This window comes from Amblyomma mixtum, chromosome 2 (assembly GCF_055824585.1).
Source record: "Amblyomma mixtum isolate Tamu chromosome 2, ASM5582458v1, whole genome shotgun sequence".
In the NCBI taxonomy this organism is placed as follows: domain Eukaryota; kingdom Metazoa; phylum Arthropoda; class Arachnida; order Ixodida; family Ixodidae; genus Amblyomma; species Amblyomma mixtum.
This window is the reverse complement of record NC_143013.1, coordinates 311,864,376-311,887,357: the sequence shown is the minus strand read 5'-3', so window position 1 is coordinate 311,887,357 and position 22,982 is coordinate 311,864,376. Positions and strand designations below refer to the sequence as shown.

The window sequence follows — 22,982 nt, the reverse complement described above, 5'->3', positions numbered from 1 at the left end:
AAGAGATATGATGGTTGAAGCGCCGCTTTTTTCTTACTTTCGGGAAGCACCCACCTGCCGCAGTTGCAGACGTAAATCGCATGAACTAAGATGGCGTATTCTCGTTGGACAGCATGTTAGTGGGGCAGTTTTTCTTTCTCATTAATCGGGTTGGGATCACACGTCCTCCGCGGTAGCTCACAGGCTTTCAAGTTCGCCTGCTGATCCTAAGGTGGCGGGATCGAACCCCGGCTGCATTTCGATCGAGGCGAAATGAAAAGGGCGCCCGTGTGCAGTGCGACGGCAATGAAACAAAATAAAATTGAATGGTACACTTAAGCCCCGCCTTATGGTAGACCGCGATAGCACTAATATAACGGTTTGATGCCCATATATGCGGAATTGGTCATTCTCGACTTTCGTAGATCCCTGGGAGTCCTCATGACATTCCTGGCGCCACTGCCCTGCATTGGCATGCCACCGGTGTTTGTAAGGCACGGGTTGCTCTTCCCTAGCTACCTCTCGCGACCAATTATTAATTTAACTGCTCCCTCCCACGGTGCGCAGTTTGCTCACAATCCGCTGGGCAGTGTGTGATGACGTCACAAGGTCACGTGACATAGGCGGCCCACCTATAGGATGCTTCTCTGGAAAATTTCCATTCACGACGCCGACGGCTTGAGGTTTTCTGCGTAGCAGGAGCCTTAACTCTGTCGCGTTAGAAATTCAACCAGGGTGGCTCTTTATTTTAGTTTCTTTTACTCATTTTATTCTTTCTCTCGAGGCGTGGCTAACATATGCGCTGAAAATGCGGCAGTTACTGCGCATTTCCCTTCTTTTATAAACGATCTGCATCTGCACTGGCAGACTGACTCATCGCGTATGCTGCAGGCTCATCGCGATTCAAGTGCGGAACTTGAGGGACGTTGTTGTCCATCCTGTTTAGCAAAATGAGAGCGGCCACGCAGGTATTCCCTTCGCACGTCTCTCCCTGCTGAGGAGAACCTTGAGGAAGGCGAGGGTGCGACAAGCCTGTCTCAGACGGCAGTATCCCACTCAGATTCAGCTTCATGAGTTACTCTCAGAAGAAAAAAAAAAAGACGCCGTCATTTGTCAAGGATAAGAGGATTAGGGGGTGCCATTGATTTCACCTCGGCCTCCGTTTCTCCACACGCGCACAAAGAAATTCACGGCGAAACGGAACCTTTGCACCCACACACTACAATATCCCTGTACGTTGCGCACTGCATATAACCACACAGCAGAGACTGTCCACTTCCTGTCTAGGCAGCGATTCAACGCCCACTCGACCAAAGCGGCCAGGACTCCTGCGCATCCAGCTATATATAATGTGAGAGCACCCCTTGATTTTCAACTTGTTGAATCCCTTGTTCACGAGCACCAGAAACGTTCGCTCCACAAGGAACAAGGCCGAACATATGGCGGCGGAGCAACCTATAGTCTCGTGTTGATTTTCTTAAACAAATACTCTGCCTGTAGACTTAATACCAAACGCACCGAAACAAAGCTGAACGAGTTGGTGATGCTAATGATGCTCCATCTAATGATCTAATGCGCAGTCTAAATGGCTGAGTGCATTGGCAGCGGCCATTAACAAAGGCTATTCCTCTGCGCGTGGTGTTCAAACCACGTGATCATTTAGACGCCTGAACACTTAGACCTCATAACGCTCGTTATTTCATTGAAAGCTATAAAAAGTTTCCCCACAGTAAATCATTTCAAAAAGCCCGTTTAGGGTTGAAATGAAAATTTTTTTAAGCAAGCTGCCGTCTGCCTCAGGAACACGCGTTTGCTTATATAGTTCACATCAGTCGTCAAGCACGACGGAATTATCATAGGCGCAAAGAAAATCGGCATAACGCAGTGGTTCACGCTTTCGTGCATTCATTGTGAGCCGTCATATTATGCACATTTCGTAAATGGTACAGGGCTGTTTCAGTCTTTCAACAACTCAGATACTAATGGGCTTCAATGCGTAAACTTCTACAGATCGTGTACGATGGTCCACGTGCAGGTTATACCAGATCTTGGTCGCTGAAAGTTGCAAATCGCTGCGATGTTCTGCAACAAAGCACACTGTCGACGTCTGTATCTTGGCCGCATCTTCTGGGTTTTGTCAGTGACAATTTAATTATATAAAGCCCAATTAAAACTAAAAGGCTAATTATTCAATATTATCAAATTCCACTCGAATGGAGGAGTTCTTCTGAAGAGACACCTCACAGTCGCAGAAAGTTCCCGCTGCGTTAGCAGTCATATATCCTGGCCATTTCTGTGCATGCCCTCAGCAATGGCCGCGGTCTCTTACATCAAAAGAGGAAGAATCTGCCTACCTTCAGCGCCTTACTTGTGCCGATGGATGTTCCGGACCCGACAGGTCTCCGTGTAAACGGCGTAACCTTTTTATGGTGCTCTCACTTTGGCACATACGCAAGACTCCTTCCCCTCCTCATTGATCTCCTCGCCCTCCATTGTAAGCGCAAGCCCGTGGAAGTTTACAACGCGAAACGTTCCCGTCAACGAATATCCGACGCAGCATTGCCGGCACAGACTCAGCGGGCAAACGTAGTACGCTTAGCTTCACTTGATCCTGCAGGGCTCGTCCCGCGCGTATACGTGTGTGTCCCCAGCAGCACGCAACGATGCTAGCTCAGCTCCAGCGGTGAACAACGCCTCTGACGCACGTGCGATGCCTTGTGTCGGCTCTCTTGATGGAAGCAGAAAGGAGCTAAGTTTTCGGCATGCAGTTCGAGGCATGATTAATGCCAATATCTGGGAAGAGTGGCTCCCCGACTGAAAACGTGCCTTTTTGAAAGCGGAAAACGGAAAAAAAAAAGTCATTGCACGTTAAGGTGTAAAAAATAATAAACTGGTTTCTTGAGGAAACGGAAATGGCGCAGTAATTGTCTCACATCTCGGTGGACACCTGAACCACGCTGTAAGAGGGGGGGGGAAGGAGGAAGAGAGAAAGAGGGCCATAGTGGAGGGCTCCGGTTCCGGGCTCCTTGGGTTTTTTCTTTGTCTGTGCATGGTTGACAAGATTGACAGTTAAAAAGGAAGGTCCCAACAACATTGAAGTAATGCCGTATATCCGCAGGCTATCACACAGCCTCAAAAAGATTGGGGAGAAAATTGGAGTTAAAGTGTGCATGTCAGCCCCAGAAAAGTTGTACCGCATGTGTAAGGACACATGTCCCGATGAGCAGGATAGGAACGCCTGCTCTGTACGGCATCAGAACCCCTTTGTAACGTGCACCGATGTATACAGGTTACCGCTTTCATGTGGCAAGACAGACAGGCCGGTGCCTGAATAAGCGGCTCAGCGAGCACTACAGAAACGTTAGAGATGAGGGGGGGGGGGGGGGGGGGGGCAGGTAATTTGGCTCGTCACTGCCGTGGTCACAAGTATGCGCCTAAGTTCGAGGAGTGTTTAGTGTTCGGAAAAATAGTGATAATTGAAGCTGCGGCGATGGAATAACAGGGATTGGAAAATTGTGTTAGTGATCCTTCGGTGTCATTATCAAGATTCAAGGCAGCAGGCGATAGTGTGAAACGTGCTCACTGATTGGTGGCTTGCATTGTGTTTTTGCTCATTCCTTGACGCATCATGAATATGACAAGTTAATCGTTGTTAGTCATCTATACCTGTACCTTACGTGACCTTTATAAGGTTGTCCGCGCCAAATGAAGATCGTTCAGTGGAAGTCTAGCGCTTGTGTTGTGTCCCTTCAATTTTGTGCGCTATGGATCCCCAAGGTAGAAACCTTTCCACCTTTGTCTGCTTCTCTCTGGTCCCTCCGCGACCTGGAAGAGCTGTGTCACACCAACCGACTGGGTGGCAGGTGAGCGACCTAGGTCACGTGACCTCGTGACGTCATCATAGTCTGCCCACCGGATTGTGAGCAAACTGCCCACCGTGGCAGGTGGCAGTTCAGTTAATGATTGGCCGCGAGAGGTTGCTCGGGAGGAGCAACCTGGGTCTCACAAGCCCCACTGTTGGCATCATCTGCCATCTCAGGATAATGGTGCGTCGCTTAACCGCTGCACCACTGTGCCGGGAATGGTATGAGGACCCCCAGGGATCTATGAATGTAGATAATGACTAATTTTAGGGCAGTGCCAGTCTAAAATGATGCAATATCACACAAACTTGCATCATGGGATATATCAATTGAGGTAAGCCAGTTCAAATCAAGCAAAACCAAGCAAATGCAAAATCGGGGCTAACCGTGCCCCCACATAATAATTCCTGATTAGCCCCAAGCTAAGCCACCCGTGTGTGTGGTTTTTTTTTTTTTTACTTTCCTTCCGTCGAAATACGCCAGCCGGGCAGGGATCAAACCACCCGTCACCTTTGGACCACCAGCCGAACGCCAAAGCAACTGAGCCACTACGACAACTTTATTAGTCAGTAGAGGCTTTATAAGAGACCCCACCTCTCCCCCGTAGTTTTCAGTCGAAGTCGTAATGCGTAGTCGTCACTAGAGCTATCCACACAGGTGCGAAGGGAGGGAAAATTTTTCTCTTCCTAACTTTTGTTGTGCACATAATTCGGCAGCCTGATAAAAAGATGTAAGGAGGAGAAAGGTAGCTCATAGCAAAGTGTACGTGTTCGTTGTTGGTTCAGCGCGGAACTGAGCATTGTGTGATGTCAGAGAGAGAAAAAAAAACCAAGACCAAAAAAACGAAGATTACTGCAGCTGCTGCTGTACGCTTCTCCGTGCAGCAGTATTGCGTAGTCGCTAATAAGTTCGGAGTGTCATACCTGTGCTCTGGATGTTGTCTTATATATACGCTGTCCGCGAATGGTAAATAGCAACTAAGAAACAATATGTGTTGGGATGGTGTGAAATACGTTATTAAAACTCTTAAGAGACACAAGAGAGCAAGAAAGCCCTGGATCTCGCACGACCTGTATAACAGAATAAAAAACCGCAACATCCTTTTTCAAAAGTTTTTAGACACACGAAGTGAAGGCGATCTCCGCGTATTTAAGAAAGCGAGAAATAAATTGAATGCTGATATTAAAAAAGCAAAGAGATCATACTATGTGAACAAGTTTTCAAATATTGCAGGAAATCCCCGTCTGGTATGGCAAGCGGTCAGAGACATCACGTGTAAATCAAACTCCCCAAAGCGGGTTTCTTATCACAGCGAATCTATGAGTGACGAACAGGTTGCAAACCTGTTCAACGAACATTTTATTAACGTGGGTGCTTCCGCAAATGACTGCGATGCGATACCATGCGAGGAATTCGTCAAAGTACATTGTGAAAATACTGTATTTTTGTCCCCAACTGATGAATATGAAATACTCGACGTCATTTTGGGTTTAAAGAACCATTGCGCCTCTGGAGCTGACGATATTAAACCCGGTCCACTAAAAGCCGTGGCAGAAATAGTTAATAGTCCCCTTACACATATTCTGAACCTTATTCTTTCCACCGCAGTGTTCCCAGACGCAATGAAGTTAGCTCGTGTGGCTGTTATACACAAGGGCGGTTCCCCTAACGATATGAACAATTACAGACCAATATCTGTGCTCCCTATCTTTGCGAAGGTAGCGGAAAATATTATACATAAAAGACTAATAAGCTTTCTGAGTGTAAATAACATAATATCAAGTGAACAATTCGGCTTTAGAAAAAATAAGTCATCCGAAATGGCCCTTCTTGAAGTGAAAGAACATATACTCGAAAACATTGAAAGGAAAATATTTACCCTCGGAATATTTCTGGATTTTAGAAAGGCTTTCGACTGTGTCCAACACGACGTGCTTTTAAAGAAGTTGCCATTGTATGGCTTTCGTGGCAACGCATGGTCTTTAATAAAAAGCTACTTAACATCTAGATCCCAGTTCACATGTATAAATGGCGCAAAATCCGACAGCAGACTTCTAAAACAGGGCGTACCTCAAGGGTCATTACTTGGTCCGACATTATTTTTACTATATATAAACGACATTGTAAACATAATAAATAACACTAAGTTAATTTTATATGCAGATGACACGAATGTGTTTTTCTCGGGCGCTGACGTTGTGGACGTGTTTCATCAGGCCAACGAATGGTTAACTGGACTGAACTTATGGCTTCATTCGAACAGACTCCAATTAAACACAAGTAAAACTAAATACATACTGTTTAGACCGAGGGGAACCCATCCACCCACGAACTTGCACTTAAAATTTCATAACATTACTATCGAACAATCGACTACAGTTAGATTTTTGGGGGTAATATTCCAAGAGAACCTTTCATGGACGCCTCACGTTGACGCACTGCGTAGGGACCTTGGGCGAGCCGTGGGAATTTTGAACAAGATAAGATACCATGTTCCGTCTGCTGTAAAAAAGCAAATCTACTATGCGCTTTTACATTCACGATTCTGTTACTGCTTCCTAGTATGGGCTACAACGACTAAGACAAATTTGGATCGTCTTTTCTCTTTGCAAAAGCGAGCAGTGAGAGCAATAGGCAATTTGGATCTTTCGGAGGACACTGCACCTCATTTTAAAGGTAATAAAATAATGCCCATTCACAAACTCCATAAACACAAACTGGCCCTGGAAATTTCGCGTCTTCACCAAACAGATATAACATTTCAAACTAAATATCATGCGCAACCTGGTCCTTATTATCTACGACAAAACTTAATACCAAGGCCCCGTTCGCGTACAACATACGGTGATCAAAAACTAAGTTATTTGATTCCAGATTTCCTCAATGCGCACCCTGAATTAGCTGAGATACTGTTTACTGCCACCAAGGTGCAACGACTGAGGAGAACACTTAGAGATTTTTTCTTAAATGAAAACTAAAGACCATGCTGTGTTGATAACTTCGTTCGCCTTCACTCCGGATCTTTACCTTCACTGTGATGATTGAAGACGTGCGCACATACATCACTGTTTTTCATAACACCGTACCACTGACACAACTTATTGTTTTTATGTACCTGTATTTTTTTGTGTTTTTTCATGCACCTTCATATCATGCAGTATTGTTGTTCCTTTTGCTTTGTAATTATTGTGCTTATGCTATGTTGTTTCCGCCGCAGCCAAGGGGGGCGCGGCCCCGTCAGGCATGTCTATTGCCTTTTGTCGCGTCCCCTAAGGCATTTCTGTAACGGAATGTCTTAAATAAAGAAAAGAAAGAAAGAAAGAAATCCGTCATGACGTTTTCCACCCAACGCTGACCCTTCCTCGACAGTTTATTCATTTTGACACATGACGAATGTTTTATGAGATTGCGTATGATAAGTTTTTCGCATGCTCATTTGTCGACTGGTCATGCACACTGTGATTAGTTTCATGGCATGGATCATAAGGGAAAAGGACGGAGCGGTTCGCCCGAATCGCGTCCTCCACTTGCTCTGTTCGGGGCTCAAGTTGCTATTACTTTACCTATTACATATTACTTTACCTTCCAACATATTTCACGTTGGCGGAAATTACTAAACGCGCAGTTCGTGGCGCAAATTTAGTCTGAAAGAAAAATTTCAGTTTGAGGAATCGTATGGAAGAGATATTCCTTTTGTTTTCAGGGCATCGAAGTAAATTCAGCCGTCACTCAGTATCCTTCGTATGTGTTGTACTTGCTCTCTTTATCGTCGGAAAGAAAACAAAAATGCCTTCCGCGTCTATATCGATGCAGATTTTTCCGCGCCGATCATCTCCAGCGTCTCCTCGAGCAGAGCAAACCCATCTCGAATCTCCAAACTCAGAGCGCCGTTGCGCAATGCGAAGTTGACCGTCCTCTCGCGCCTGTGCGGTTCCTCTCCTCGCGCGGAGCGGCTAGCAGACGACCCCAGGCGGGCTGCTTCTCGTAACAACGGCAGCAGCGCAGGGGATCGATCGCGCCCAACAAGAGCCAACATGCCGGCGTCGCTAAGCTCACGACAACGACGTCGGTCGCCCCAAAAGCCACCACTCTCGGCCAGACTGCTTTCACGTGAGTGTCCGTGCAGCGTCGTCGTGACCGCTACTTGCGCCCCGAGAGCGCTGTCGTCTGGCCAGCCAGCAACGGGCGCGGCTTTTCTTACGGGGCTTAAAAATAGAGCGACGGCGGCGGCGGGGCTAACGCCAACGCTCTTGTGCGGCTCTTTCGGTGCGAGTAGGATGCGTACGAGACGGCGACGCTGGCCCTGATCCGTTGATTCGTTGGATTCGAAGCGTGCTGCGCGCCAGCGCCTCTCTTGTCTTTGAGTTCACATTGTTTCGGGCAGTCGTCCCTTGCTGAAACGCAGCGAGTGAGTGTTTGTTTGCGCATGGACGCGTGACGCACCGCGTGTTCTGTACGTCGATTTGGAACAAGATCGACTGAGCGTGCTTACGTAAGTGCACCTTCTTACGTCGGCCCACCTCGCTGTTCGGTCAGTGCTCTGCGGTTTCGGGAAGGCGCAGAAAAGAAGAAACCTTTGTTTCCTCGACGGAGGCCTAGGTGGCTGTGTGACTCATTCATTGACTCATGCCTCGTTCAACGACAATGCGAAGCCAGGGTCAAAAACCGATTTTCTTAGCCTTGATCACTGTATGGTTGGGTTGACAGAGGTCATTTCGAGAGTGCTTCGACATGCACCTCTGATTCATTGTTTACGGGAAGGCTTACTATGCCGAAAAAGGGATAACAATAAGATTAACATATTCACAGGTCTGTTGCGAAGACAACTCATTTTCACCTGTTCATATTATAAAGGTGCCTGTTTTTAGTGTTCTTTTTTACACAGTATATCGGAGGGGAGAACTAGGCGCTACACATCGTTATCGAAATGCCTGTAGAACTGCGTGGTTTGTGTCGTCACGCTGTGCGCGAACAACCGCGTGTTCTGTTCAATGGCGTCATTGTCCTTCGCATTCACGTATCGCAGTTATTTAGTCCAGTATCAAGTAGTATTGAATAAATGAGGGGGAAGGGTGAAATGAATCGTAACTGGCCGTCTCGTAGATTTTGTTTTCACCTCAGGCATTTCCTCAACACAGGACTGAGCCTAGTTTAGACTATTTTCGACTCTCATCGGAACTAGCGCTGTCCCGCAGTAGCCATTGCTGAGAAACGACCCAATCAGCTTCATGGTATATGCGAACTAAAAAAAAAAAAGAGTACAGAAGAGAAAGAACTCTTTCCTGATTTCTCCCATGTTTCTTGTGAAACCATTTACAGTTCGGGATAATGAGTTAGACACTTCGGCGAACGTCCTGCTTCTGAACATGTTTTCCATGAGGCGAATAAGCTCGTCTAGTTCGATCGCTTCTTTCAAATCCTCATGTCTGTTTGTCCTGGTTCTAACACTGGCGGAAGCCCTCAATCTTTTAATTTCCTTCCCCCTGGCCGCCGCGGTGGCTCAGTGGTTATGGTGCTCGGCTGCTGACCCGAAAGACGCGGGTTCGATCCCGGCCGCGGCGGCTGAATTTCTTTGGAGGAGAAATTCTAGACACCCGTGTACTGTGCGATGTCAGTGCACGTAAAAGAACCCCAGGTGGTCGAAATTTCCGGAGCCCTCCACTACGGCGTCTCTCATAGCCTTAGTCGCTTTGGGACGTTAAACCCCATAAACCAAACCAAACCAATTTCTTTCCCGTTGATCCAACATATTTGTCCTGGTACGAAGCCCGCTACACGCAGTGGCATGGGGTGGAGACGTGTTTCTTTCGTTCACTGCGAGCATAATAATTTTCCCAGATTGTGCGAGTCCGTTGCGTAGATCCTTCTCTATAACTGAGAATATTGTCGGCACGAAATTTGCGTAAGGCGCAAATGCGCAATTTTCAGGAGCTATGATTTTTATTTTATTCAAGGTTCCGCCGTTCGGCTTGGGAACGTTGTATTTAATGTCTTTATGGAGGCAGGAATGCAGAGTATAGTGTTTTAAATCCGTGTGCAGTTTTCTGTAGAGTACGCTGTACAGATGATCCAAACACGTACCAGTCATTTTGCTCGGAAATAAAACAAAAAAAAAGAACTGATTCATTGGCGGCTGTCCAGATTTAATTGAGGATCTGCAAAGGCAAGCTGGTTCCACAGTTAGACACAGGAAAGATTTAGAAGTATTTGCAGTTACCGTATCGATCGCGTTAGCACATAACTAACGCTGGAGGCAAGGTCTAAGCTCCGCAGTTTACCTCGGATGGGCCATTTGGTTGCTAGGCACGACAGAAAAGACAAAAAAAAAGCGCTGAATCGGGAAGCAGGGACAGGAAACTGTGTGAATCAGGCACTGTCGTGTGTACCGCGGTGTCGGTGGCGTAAGCGACTGAACGCGAGACTGACTGACTCTGACGTCTGTGACTTGCGCCTGCACGACTGTGTACGGGGCCAATCGAACTGAAATTAACGTGCCAACACCTGGCGTCGTGCCCGCGGCGCGTGCAGGTAGTACGGGTGAGTTGTTTTTCGTCGTGTCAGCAATCGTTCGTTGCCCCGGCAACTCTGGCGCGCGACATGCAGGAAAAGACGAACAGCGCGGTCGAGGGAGAGGAGGAGGGGGAATTGGGAAGCACGGCAAACGCAATAAAAGCGGCGGAAGTAAGGAAAGAGGAAGCCGCGGGAAATCAGTCTCTTACTGTCCCCGCTTCCCTGTCCTCCTTCTTTATATCTTCCCCATTTCCTCGCCTTCCCGAATCACCGACGCTCGCGCCTCGGGAGGAGGGGTCGGGGGGAAAAAAATGATCAGTGGCAGCCGCCGCCGGATCGTCCTCTGGCCTCAATAAAACGCTCGCGGCGGCCCGTGTAGAGGAACTGGAGGCGGCCGAGAAGCGGCTGGCTGCAGTCTGGCGCTGACCGACCGCTTGCAATCTCGCCTGCCCGTCCGCTTGCCTGCACCCGTTGTCAGGCGATGCGGGGGGGTCGCGCCTTTGCTCGAAGGAGCCGGTGTAGTAGCTGCGCATCGCGCTGTCGTATAGCGGCACCTCTGCTGGAATCCAATTGTGCGGGTTCTGGCGCTTAAAGAGATTTTCCCTTACTTTTCTGCATACTCCTCCGTTTGCTTCCGGCAGTGGAGTACGAGACGCAATAAAGAAAGGCTTAATCGCGTCTGGCGTGCTGCTGTTGATGAGCGCAGTAGGCTTTGGCGTCGACTGGTAGCGGGCTTTACTTAAACTGGAGCGAAAGACCAACGCGCCGTCTCGGCTCGGGCCAACTTTTTGCCACGCTCGACAATTGTGCGGACATATCCTGAAACGCTTGGTCTGAGCGCGCAAAGAGTTATGAGCAGAGAAGAACAATCCCATAACCTACAGTGTGTTCCCGCCCGCCGTGATAATCGCAGCATTTTGTCATAATTTGGGCTTCTTCGCTTCGGCGTATCCGTTTAATATCTTCTAATAATCTCCATTTTTTTTAACTGACACAGTTACTTCGTTCCCCTTACTCACCGCAATTCCGACAGGCTTAAATTTTGTTATCTTGCGTCGCGAACTGCTATAAAGAGAGTTTTGCTATTGCAGACGAACGCAGGACCGAAATTTGTTCAGGTTATGCGGAGTGCGAGTTAAGGGAAGCCCAATCGAGCTACCCTTAACACACGGGATGATAACGGGAACAAAGCTTTGGTTAGAATAAAGTTTGTTTGAATGCTTTAAACGCGATTTGTTTTAAACGCGTATGTTTGAACGCGATTCCGCCGTGTTAATTATGTCATCTTCATTACGTTCCACATCAGCACAGACGGGAAGGCATTAAGGGGTAAAAGCGCCAACTGGAAGCTCCTCATGTGCATCTATAGCTTTGCTTTCACTCCCTTTATCCCTTTATAATATTGACAAGAAAACAATGAGTGAAAACAAGAAACCCTAGCAAGTGGCGCCAGTGTTGTAGGTCATGCCGAAAAAGCAGTGTTTAAACATGCCAGTGGGAGGATTAAAAGGGGAAATGGTGAGCTCACGGAATATGCCTGTTGTTGATGGCTTAAAATCAAGTCGCGCAGGGTTAAAGTGTGTGGGAACTCGAAACGCTGAATGTCAGGGATTTCCTCCCCATTCTCCCGCGTATCGAAGGTATTTGCGGCGTCACATTTTGGCTCTTTCTTTGCATATCGAGTGGCTGAACGGGCGGTTCTATGCGCCCGATGGCATGGTAAATGCTGTTGGGCAGACGGTACGGTTTGTGCTCGCGTGAGCACGTTGCGTATGGTACACAATCTGGCCGTGTGCAGTGCCTGAAACTACAGCGAAATTGCCGTTCCGGCCACTTCGTCATTTCTTTTTTTTTTTTCGTTGTCCTCGTAAAGCCGTGGAGATGAAAGCAAACAGAAAGGGGCCCACGTGGATGCTCTCACTCAATGACGAACGCGGCATCTGCACAAAGGGTCAACCGTACACCGGCGGTGTGATCTGAAGCGGATGTGGTAAGCAATGCGACAGATCGTGTTACTCCACGCGTATCCCAATACAAGCGCCTCTTCGCTTCCTTGTGCGCGTCTGTTTACCAATGACTCGTTTCCGTCCACCATCCGGTGTTTCTTATTGCACACGCGGAATATGACGCGGTTGTATGACGTCACGCTCACTGAGTGTACCTTTGTTCCGTCTCACCGGTTATGCCTGTGACGCTGCGGAAGCTGTAATCGCGTGATGAAGTCAGCCGCTGATGTAATGCCAGTCGATTCGCTCGGATTCGATTCGGACTGCATGTTAGAAAGCTGTGATGAGGCACTTCACACAGTGAGTGAGGCGAGGCGAGGCGAGGCGAGGTGAGGTGAGGTGAGGTGAGGTGAGGTGAGGTGAAGTGAAGTGAAGTGAAGTGAAGTGAAGTGAAGTGAAGTGAAGTGAAGTGAGTGAGTGAGTGAGTGAGTGAGTGAGTGAGTGAGTGAGTGAGTGAGTGAGTGAGTGAGTGAGTGACATGACATGACACTCTACTATTTTTTTCTTAGAAATGCAGTCCCCCTTTCGGCCACCACCATTTCACAATTACAAGAGTGAATTTTAAAAAAAAAAACAGTCTCAACTTGTCTTTGTTCCTGGTTCCCGATTATTTCACGGGTCATATAGCCCATGAGCATCAGCCAGTGCCCTTTTCAATCCGAGCAAATTCGATGGAGTTGGTGTGCAAGTGACCTTTTTTTAATAGGTGGCGTTGAGTGTTTGGTGGTTATTACGAAATGCACTGTCACTCGTGGTTGGTAGACAATTGAACCGCGCCTTGAGAAAGGAATAACGGAGGGAGAGGGAAATAAATCAATCATATGTGGGGTTTAACGCCCGAACTGACACTGGGCCATGAGGGACGCCGTAGTGGAGAACGCTGACGTTGCACACGGGCGCCTTTGGGTTTCGCCTAAGAGTCGCCGTAGTGGACTGCTGCGAATTAATTTCGGCCAGCTGGGGTTTACAGGCCCGTTAACTTGAATGAGCCCCAATCGAACCGAAGCCATGGATAATCCCGTGCCTCCGCAAGCTCAACAGTACCGGATGACCTGAGTTCGAGTGAAGAAATCTCACTTTTGAGCCCGATTAAATATTTCTGGTGAGTCTACGGCAATGCAATGTTCACATCGCGGAAAGCGAGTCCCGAAAACAGTGAGCTAGCCCTAACGACGTTGGCGTAGACGTCCTCACAGCGAAGTAGTATGAAGGGGAAGGACGGGGAAGGATTTAGCAGGCTCGGCGCAAGAGGCCACTGCACTGGTGGTGCGGTATGTGCGGTCTGGATAGGGGTAGTGTTACGTACCACAGTGTAAGAGCTAATCCTGGGTTATCGCATTACGCAGCGCAACGCAAGTGTTTGTCAGACTTTTTCTTTTTTTGCATGTTCAGCGAGGCGGCATAGGCGTAGGTCCTTCCGCACGAGAAAGTACTACTTCATCGTGTCGACAGCAGGTACCCATTTCGCAGTGAACTAAATCGTACGAGTGAGTGCCTGCACAATCCCTGTACCTGGAACAAACAAACACAAATTCGCAGCTAGGGCCCCTCGTCAAGGTCTAGTGGCAGGGTTCTTTATTGAAGGCGTTCTTCGGAGCCGTTGTACAAGCCGCATCTTTCAGGACGAAGCACGTAATTACTGGCGCCCCAGCTTCGTCACACGCGAAGGGGGGGCGGGCGTAACAGTTTTTCCCCTTCGGCACAGCACGTGCAGCGCCGCCGATGGGCAGCTGGCCGAGCTCTCGTCACCGCAATCAGGCGGAGTCGCGCTGAGAACAACGAGGAGCTGGCAGACGCGGACATAAAGTCCGCCATTCGACGCCCCTCGACTTGTTGAGCTTGTTCCCCTGCGTGCATAATAAGCGAACTCGTTTCGCGCCTCTCACGGCCGCCTTGCGTGTGCACGGTAGACAGGTGCCTCGAGCTGTACGTTGTTGTTTGCCTGTCTCGCCCGCCCGAAGTTCGATTTGATGCTCCCGTTGCTCGGGAACTCGCAAGCGAGCAAATTCTTCGTGAAATCATCCACCCCGCAAATATGATCTCTAGTCGCGGTACCGTGTCTTGGGCAATGTGGATTCCTCATTAGTTCTTGTTTCCGCCACCATGTGCCGCTAGGGACTCCCAGCGTTAACCCTTTGACACGATTTGCACAGAGCGAACTCGCGGCTTTTTATGAAGGTGTTGCGAAGCTAGCAGTGATTTCTTTATTGCAGGCGAATTTCACATCCTTCATGTCGCAAAAAAGTTGTTCTTAGAGCACAGATCTTACGCGGCCGTTACTGGCTTCCGTGTCGTAGTGGTCGGCGTCGGCGTGACCGGTTGTTCAAGTACCAGAGCGAAACGCCACCTGGAACATGGCTGCCACGGGAACATCCCGGAGGATGCAAAGTTTTGGTTAAAGACCCTTTTCCCAAGCATCTCACCCTAGAAGAGCCGAGCACCAGTCCGGGGGATGCCTTGTACCCATTAGGAAACCGGTGGGTGTCCGGCGGCACTGGGGATCGAACCCAGCACCTCCCGAATGCGAGGCGGATGCTCTACCTGTTAATATTCCCAGCGAAACGCTGGCCTGCAAAGGCATCTGCGCTCCTTTGCTTACAGCAGCTAATGTGTCAAAGCTCAGGGTATATCGACGAACAAGTGTAATCTACTCCATGGACTATCGCGAAGCTGAATACAGTTTCTCTCTTAATTTACTGTAAATATAATCAGTGGTGTTCCTGCCCCGCCGTTGTGGCTCAGTGATTACGGCGTTTGGTTGCTGATAACGATGTCGCTGGTTCGAGTTCCGCGGCTTCATTTCTTTGGCGGTGAAATGCATGATAAAGTGGCCGTATGGCTGTGGGATGTCAGGGTGCGTTGAAGAACTCCGTGATGGTCGAAATTATTCCGGAGCCCTCCACCGCGGCGCCTCTTTGTTCTTTCACTCCCTCCTTTGCCCCCTCCCTCGCAACGCTGAAAATGCTGCGTCTTCCCTTCCGCCATAAGGCATTTGCGTTTTGCATTTTCGCCCGCATTGTGGCGTGCTCGCAAAAAGAACTGGCTCGGGCATAGCCCTGCACCCACCCGATACAAAGGGTGCAGTCACATATCATCATCATTCCGCTCGGAGTGCGCGACCACGCGCTTGTCTTGGTGGAATGCGCAACAGGGTCGCGAACGACCCACGAAAAAGCGGTCTCGCGTCTGGCGCATAGAAAGCGCGCCGCACATTCCGCGCGGGACGACTGCTTCCTGTCAGACGGGTCTGCGCGTTTCACAATGCACAGATGCCGCCTTTGAGAACTCTTCTTTCTTAGTTTTTTTTTTTTTCAGCGCGCAGCAAAATATAAAGAAGGAGCGCGTGCAGTGCTTTCTCCGCAAGTTTGGTTAGTCGACACAGCCGTGCTCTTCTCTGCGTATATGCGGAAGTGTATGCTGTGACAGGCGCTTGCGGAATCACTTGGTGGTGTGCTCAGGCGCCGTAAGCACACAGGGCAACTTGAATTTCGAAATATCTGAAATGAAATTTATATATTTTTTTTAGTGGGTTGAGGTTATTCTTTCTCGAGCTTCAGGCCTGACCAACTCGCCTTCCTAATTGCCCTATATCCGACTAAATTCCGCTACTGAATTTATCTTTATCTCTCTTGCACTCATTATAAGTTCCAAGATTACTTCACGTATAACTGCTATCGCTTTTGTCGCAATCCAGAAATAAAATTTTTCTTCAATGGCGACGAATTTTCTTTTGTTTTGGGAATAATTGGAAAGCAGAATGAGGCTACTTTAATTAACACCACTCTAGAAACTGATGGCGAGCTCTTCCAAAACTACTGTGAACTTTGACTGACGTAGCCAAACTTCATCATGCGGGAAAGACACTGTATACATATAGCCGTCACTTTCCATCAGCCACGGAAAAGGTTAGCACCGGAAGCACCTTCCCACGACTCGAGGCCGTCAGTCAGGCGCCCTTGTCGCATTTCTTCGCCGTGCCAAACTCGTCACGTGCCCCTCGTGTGCGCTGTCACATCTGCGCCGCTTAATTGCGACAGCGCACGTTGTCGCCCGCGTTGAAGCCGAGCTCGTTATGACGGCCGGCTCGCATTCGCCGGGCACTAATGAGATCCAACGCGGACGCCCGCTCGCTTTCGCCCCGGTGTTTCGGCGCGGAATAGACGTCCGCACTTCTCTTCTTCTCGCGAGCTTAAAGCAGGAAAATTAATGGAGCCTTTTAAATTAGAGTAATTAAGTTTCACGCCCAGAGTGCGTAAAACGGGCGGTAGGAAATGGGACAGGCTTCATCGTGACTTTCATTGTTTAACAACGGCAGCTTACTTTTTTTTTTTTTTTGTGGCGATCGTCGGCGGCGATATCGTTTTATGTTGTAGCCGCATAACCCGCCTGCTGACCAATAAAGAAGTTATTCACGTGGGGAATAGAGTACGCGCTCAAGAAAATGCTATCTGCAGTCGCATGGCCGAGGCTGACCCGGCTCCGCAGAAAGTAAACACAAAGGCGCCCACTTCAAGCAATATCAGCAGTTGGGCGCTTACCTGAAGTAAAAGGAATAGGAAAAGCGGAAGGGGTGAGGAAGGGGAACCGGATGTGGCACGACTGTAGTGTATACTTCGCTTCTAATAAAAATGAAAACCCTGGAAGTAGTATTTTGTTTGTCTTCGTGTTGGCAGCGCGACGTCCCATCGAGGAGTCTTCCCACGAGCGCATGCAGCCTGTCTCATCATCATCAACCGCAGTAGGAGAAGCAGGTAGACTGCGCCCATTGTAGGAGAAACCTGCACTAATCCACCTGCCTGCCACCGAGTCCCAGCAAATTTTGTAATCTTATCTCCTTTTACCTGGTTTTTGGCCGCCTACTGGTGTTCGTTTTGTCCGTCTTGGAACGCACTCTGTTTTATGTTGAACGTTTCCAGGTTCAGCTTCCAATGGCGGCTTACTGAATCCAGAGATTATTTGTACCCTTTGAGGCATCGTTGCTCCGACAGTCTTCTTGGTCAGAGCTCGGTGGTTAGGTCGCACTTACCGCGATTGCTTCCTGAGAAACCTCCGAGCAATCTGTTTCGCTTTCTCCGTTTTCCTCTCCCATCTGCGTAGCGCGGGCGAATACCGTATTCGCGTCTCCCTCAAGCGTTTCAGGCCCCCGGCGAGATGAGTCGGTGCCCACTTCCAAGGAGCCACTCCAGGAACCAATTTCCGCTCGGCCGCTGGGCGAAGTGGCCATCACTACGGTCTCCGATCCCGCCTGGCGTGACATCAAGCTGATGGGAAACGTGAGGGGGAGATGAGAAAGCATGTTTCTACCTTTATATTTTTAGTGTTGTTCTTGCTGTTTGCTGTTGGAAACGCGTGCTCCTATCCTGCGTCTCTAAAAACGCGCGCGTGTAATAGCTCTGCCGTCAGCTCTGATTCCCTCCAATTCCGAAGGGACCGGGTGCGAATGGCGGCGACGTTGCTATACGGGCCTCTCGGCGCCTTCATTACAGTGTAGCGGCAATCTCTGTTTTCGACCGGCCACACTCAAGGGACGCCAGCTTTGCCTTCTTTCTCAGCCTTTCACTCTTTCTCCCTTCCTTTCTCTGCCGTCGCCCTTCCACGCTCACGCACATACTTACGGGTATACGGAGAGACCCCGTGCTGTGTGAGATGCCCTTATGTTTGCGCAGGTCGAAGCAATATCACACTTTACTAAGCAGTTGGCTATTATAAGTGGAAGGCATACTTTTTATTATTACTTTTTTTTGTTGATTTCCCTCCAAAGCATTATCCTTTTTGGTTCCTTTTAAACTTCGAGGCAAGACTAGGAATATAATGGAGAAGGGTGAAAACTAAGGTTTTCCTTTGGTGTCGTTCGTACACGTACAGAGCGTTTCATCTCATGCTGCGAGTTTTAATTTAAAAACACACTGGTTAATTCTACAGAAAGAAACTCAAGTATCACTGAAAGTCAACTGAGTGCTACTTAGGGGAATTTATCGTTCTATTTTTTAAGAGAATTGTTGTTAAACCCGCTATCATCATCAACAACCTATTTCCACTGCAGGACAAAGGCCTCACCCGTATCCCTTCAAATAGTCGTGTACTGTGGCAGCTGTGGCAGCTGTGGCCGCCTTACCCCAGCAAACTGCCCAATCTCATTCACCGCCTAATCTCACACTGCCCCGCTGCGGTGGCTCAGTGGTTACGGCGCTCGGCTGCTGGCCCGAAAGACGTGGGTTCGATCCCGGCCGCGGTGGCTGAATTTCGATGAAGGCGAAATTCTAGAGGCCCGTGTACTGTGCGATGTCAGTGCACGTTAAAGAAACCCAGGTAGTAGAAATTTCCGGAGGCCTTCGCTACGGCGTCCCTCATAGCCTGAGTTGCTTTGGGACGTTAAGCCCCAATAAACCTTATCTCACACTGTGATGCCCCCTGCTACGCTCGCTCTTGGAATCCACTCCGTTACCTTAACGGTCATCTCGCCTTCGCATTATATGCCCTGGCCCATTTCTTCTCTATTTCGACTACGATATCTTTGACTCGCGCTTGTTCGATTAAGGTTGTTGAACTGAAGATTCAAGGTTTCGATAAGTTCTGATTCTGATAAGTAACGTTTCTTACGCAAAATATTTAGGTTACGACTTAGGCCTCGGCCATCATCCGAAGCACCTAAAAGTGCAGTTTTTGAAATGGCAGTTTTACTCGAAACGTTTTCTTTTTCTTCTTTTCTTTGCAAAAATGCGCCGAACCGCGAAGACTCCCGGGACTATATAGCCTCAATTGAAGTCTAACCATATTCTCCAGTGTCCTAGGCGTATCCCGTAGAATCGGTGTGGCGCGTGAGATTACGTCAGTCGATGAGATTTCGGGCGCCCGCTCCCCTTTCTCTCTCGCCACGTGCCATAGGTCAGCTTTAATTCTGCACAGGCATACGTGCCTTACTAACATCCACACAAGTACTCATACATGGGGCATACCACGCTTTCGCACTATGGTATCTTATAAGTTATAACATACCCCATATTCTAAGCACACATATATGTACTAAAGGCTGTAACGGAACACAGCTACGACAACATTTTTGTAAAATGCGTTCTTTTATGCGGGCTCTTTACTTGATTGTTTTTTTTCTTCTATTTTTATTCTTCTGCATGATAGTTTTCCATTCTTTGTTTATGTATTCTATTTGTTCATTGTTTACTATTCTTTTTGTGGTGATGGGAAAACTTTTATTTACCAACCCTTAGTAGGAAGCCGGTGAGGGTGGGCATAGGGCAAAGAGGGGTTGCAGGAGACAGGTGGGCCCTAGCCATCACGCTAGGTGGCCAAGAGCCCGTGAGACGTGGCAACCTCACTGGCCCAGGTCACGTGATTCTACGTCTATCGTACGTGTGATTGGTTATACTATATTTTCCTGTATCACTCCTATGCTGCAGCATGTGAGAATTTCCTGGACGCAGTCAAGCTGCATAGGCAGCTTTTTGGCAGAAATCCCTCCAGCTCAATCTGGGCAATATACTTATTGACTGTTGACGGGCTGTGCGGTAGACGTAAAGGGCGCCTAGGCACGTGGTGCTCCTATCCATGCAGTTGGGGCTCATATACGTGCCTATATAAATGCCTGAGCGGGTATGCTCGGCCGTGCATGAGTGCTTTCGGGAGGGGGCCATATGGAGGCCGTTGCCATCGCGACTGCACGATACTCATAACGGCGTAATCGACGGGCCGGCGACGCATATGACGACACGTGGTGCCGCCTTCCGTCCTCACTTCTCTGCTTTGTATTGTTATTACTACTCCGCTCTGCGCAGGTTCGACGGGGGCGATCGTTGCCGTCCGCTCTGGCGAAAGATTCGATCCGCCCGGCACGGCGGCGGCCGCGTTTCCCGATCTTCTAGCGCCTGCGTCCGGGCGTCCAGCACTCTGGCGACCTTGAGAGGGATAATGGACGCACGCGCGTACTGAGATGCCTGTAGCTAACGACGGCACTTTGGAAGTCCGCTGTGCGGGGATATCGGCCATTGCTCTTCCCCGTGGGGTGACGATGTGGTGCAACCCGATGCGGGTATTGGTATACTCCTGGAAAAATTCCATTACCCCCTTCACCGGCCTTTTATTTTTTCTTACTTCCTCTTCTGTGTTAGCTAAAAGGTTTTTCACCATCCCTCGCAATGTGGCTCAGCTTGTGCGAAAGCGTTCCGCACGTATACAGCTTTCATTGCAGTTGCCTTCGAATTCACAACGGCGAAACGTCACCAGAAGAAATCAGAGGTGTACTCATTCACGTTTCTACGCGGCTGTGGATAGCTCACTAAAGAAATTACGCCGCCTACATTTTTATTACTTTTTTCTTGACTGTGCGTAGTCAACTTCGATAGGAGAAGCGTTGTTTCGTACCCGATAACCTCACTATCTTTTTTTTTTTTTTGAGTGAGGGAGAGAAAGAATGAAAAGCAGGAAGATTAAAATGGTGTAATTTTCAGTTGGCTACTCCGCACATGTAGAGGGGTATAAAGGGAGTAACGGAAGAAGGAAAAAAGGAGAATGAAAGTAGAAGGCACTCGGTGTCCATTGAAGTTTTTTAATATAGTTGTTGTTTTCTGTTGTTTTTTAAAGCCTGCCGAGCCAAGTTCTCTTTTCACCTCAAAGGCGGGCGGACAGTTAAGTGTGCAACTTCCAAATATCGCACTAACGCAATGGTGGTCTTGCGCACCGCTGAATAATACGGCAGGCTTACATTTCGTTGGACATGGTTGAAAAACAGCGCGCAAAAGACTAGAGACAAGAGTAAAGGCAACGACAGGACAAGCGCTGAACTCACAACTAAGGCTTTATTGCGAAAACCTGGGTATATAAGCAAGGCATAATACATGAAAACAAAATTAAACAAACAAAACTAGGGCAATGCTAAAACTAGCGTGAGCCTTAAAAGTAAACTAAAACTAGTGTGTTTCTTGGCAGATTTCGGGCTTCGGGCGCACGCTAGTTTTATCATTGCCCTAGTTTTGCTTGTTTAATTTTGTTTTCATGTATTATGCCTTGCTTATATACCCAGGTTTTCGCAATAAAGCCTTAGTTGTGAGTTCAGCGCTTGTCCTGTCGTTGCCTGTACTCTTGTCTCTAGTCTTTTGCGCGCTGTTTTTCAACCATGAACCCATACCAACTCGCCCAACTTAACGTTCTACTAAGTCATATTCGTTGGACATCTCAGCTTTGCTGTAGGCTGCTTTAGTGGTTCAGACGGCAATGCTTGACGAATGGTCCCAATACTGCCTCTCTTGATTAGAAAATAACGGCAACAGCAGTAAAGAGAAAATACTCCCAGATTCTCTCATCTCCCCCGAGGGGAATGCGAGAGGAACGAGCATCCGTTCGTGCCGAGGGAGCGAGGAAAACCTCATGCTTGACACTCAGAAAGGACGATGGAAGGATCTGCGTATATGCGCAGATGCCGATTTGTAAGCTTTCCAGCCATTCTATGCTCAGTGACTGTGCCTCCCGCTGAGGTTACGACGCAGTCTTTGCCATTGAGACTTTCGCGCGAGAGATGACAGTGCATGCCTATATGGCTAGGGCTCAGTAACCTTTGTTGCAACTCTTCATTGCCCAGAATAGATTTGCAGTCTCTTTTCGGTTTTTGTGTCGCGGGATATATGTGTTGACTTTTCGTAATACATTTATCAGTTTTCTTGTTTTATTTTTTATTTTTATTTTTACATGCCGTCTGCATAAATGTAGGTGTACATTGATGTTTCCTCGCTGTACAACGCAATTTTACGGTTGTCGTGCAGTCGCTGCTCTGAAAGAACAGGCATTTTGCGCAGTGTGGGTACCACCTTTCACCTGACTTACCCTGGTTTTTCACCTTGTTGCGTACGAACCGAAATAAAGGTCGCTTCAGACTGTCAGAAAAGCAGACAAAGAAAACAATAAAAGTCGGGTCGAAAATGAAGGATTGGAGCGTGTTCCGTTTATTTTCCGTTTGTGCAGAGAACGAACCAGGGCTGGAAACTGTAGGAGCAGCTTGACAAGGGCCCTGGTACCTAGAAATTGTAGCAATACAGTGCAAATGGAAGGCAACAGCAACGTCTTCAAATAGGTCAGGTCATGGGGACGCACTGCGTAAAGCAAGAAACATGTGCAACCTATTTGCTCATGAAAACGTAAGCAATACAACTGATACCACGTAAAAAGAAAGAAACATCTCTAAAGTGCAAACATCTTCATTAGTGGTATAGATTTTCGCTGCAGGAACCACAAGTACATTTCGTAAACTGTCTTAAAATACTCCATGCTATACTTATAGCAAAGTAGGCACAGTGTAACTTAGATAATGGATCTATTGCAGTTTACACGAAGTGCAAGAATGTACCGTCTGTCTGTACAGAGGGCAAAACGCTTGTCTAGAACACCTTCTGGGCATGTTTCGGGCTGAACACGCGATATCTATAGATAGCATTTGGTCAAAAATAGTCTGGATGTAAGCATATGCAGCTAAACTTATAGGATTTCGGTGTCATTTTTTTACTTCCTGGTCGCAGCGGTATTGTGAGGTACGGAACTGGCAGTTCGCTCGTTCTAGACATGCGTTTTACCCTCTGTACATGTCGTGCCTGGAGAACTGAAAGGTTTTTCATGTAGAACA

General features: G+C 48.2%; 1 protein-coding gene across 2 annotated transcripts in view; it reads left to right on the top strand.

Moving 5' to 3' along the window:
- Positions 1-7,799: 7,799 nt before the first annotated feature.
- The window catches only part of LOC149364979 (solute carrier family 35 member G1-like), a 63,505-nt gene continuing 48,322 nt past the window's right edge, over positions 7,800-22,982 (top strand). The window contains exon 1 of one of the 2 annotated variants that reach the window (XM_089574984.1): positions 7,800-7,952. The gene's annotated coding sequence lies outside the window, so the exon portion shown is untranslated. Of the gene's footprint in view, positions 7,953-8,158; positions 8,335-22,982 lie in introns of those variants that run through there. The other variant, XM_089574988.1, reaches the window with a different exon arrangement.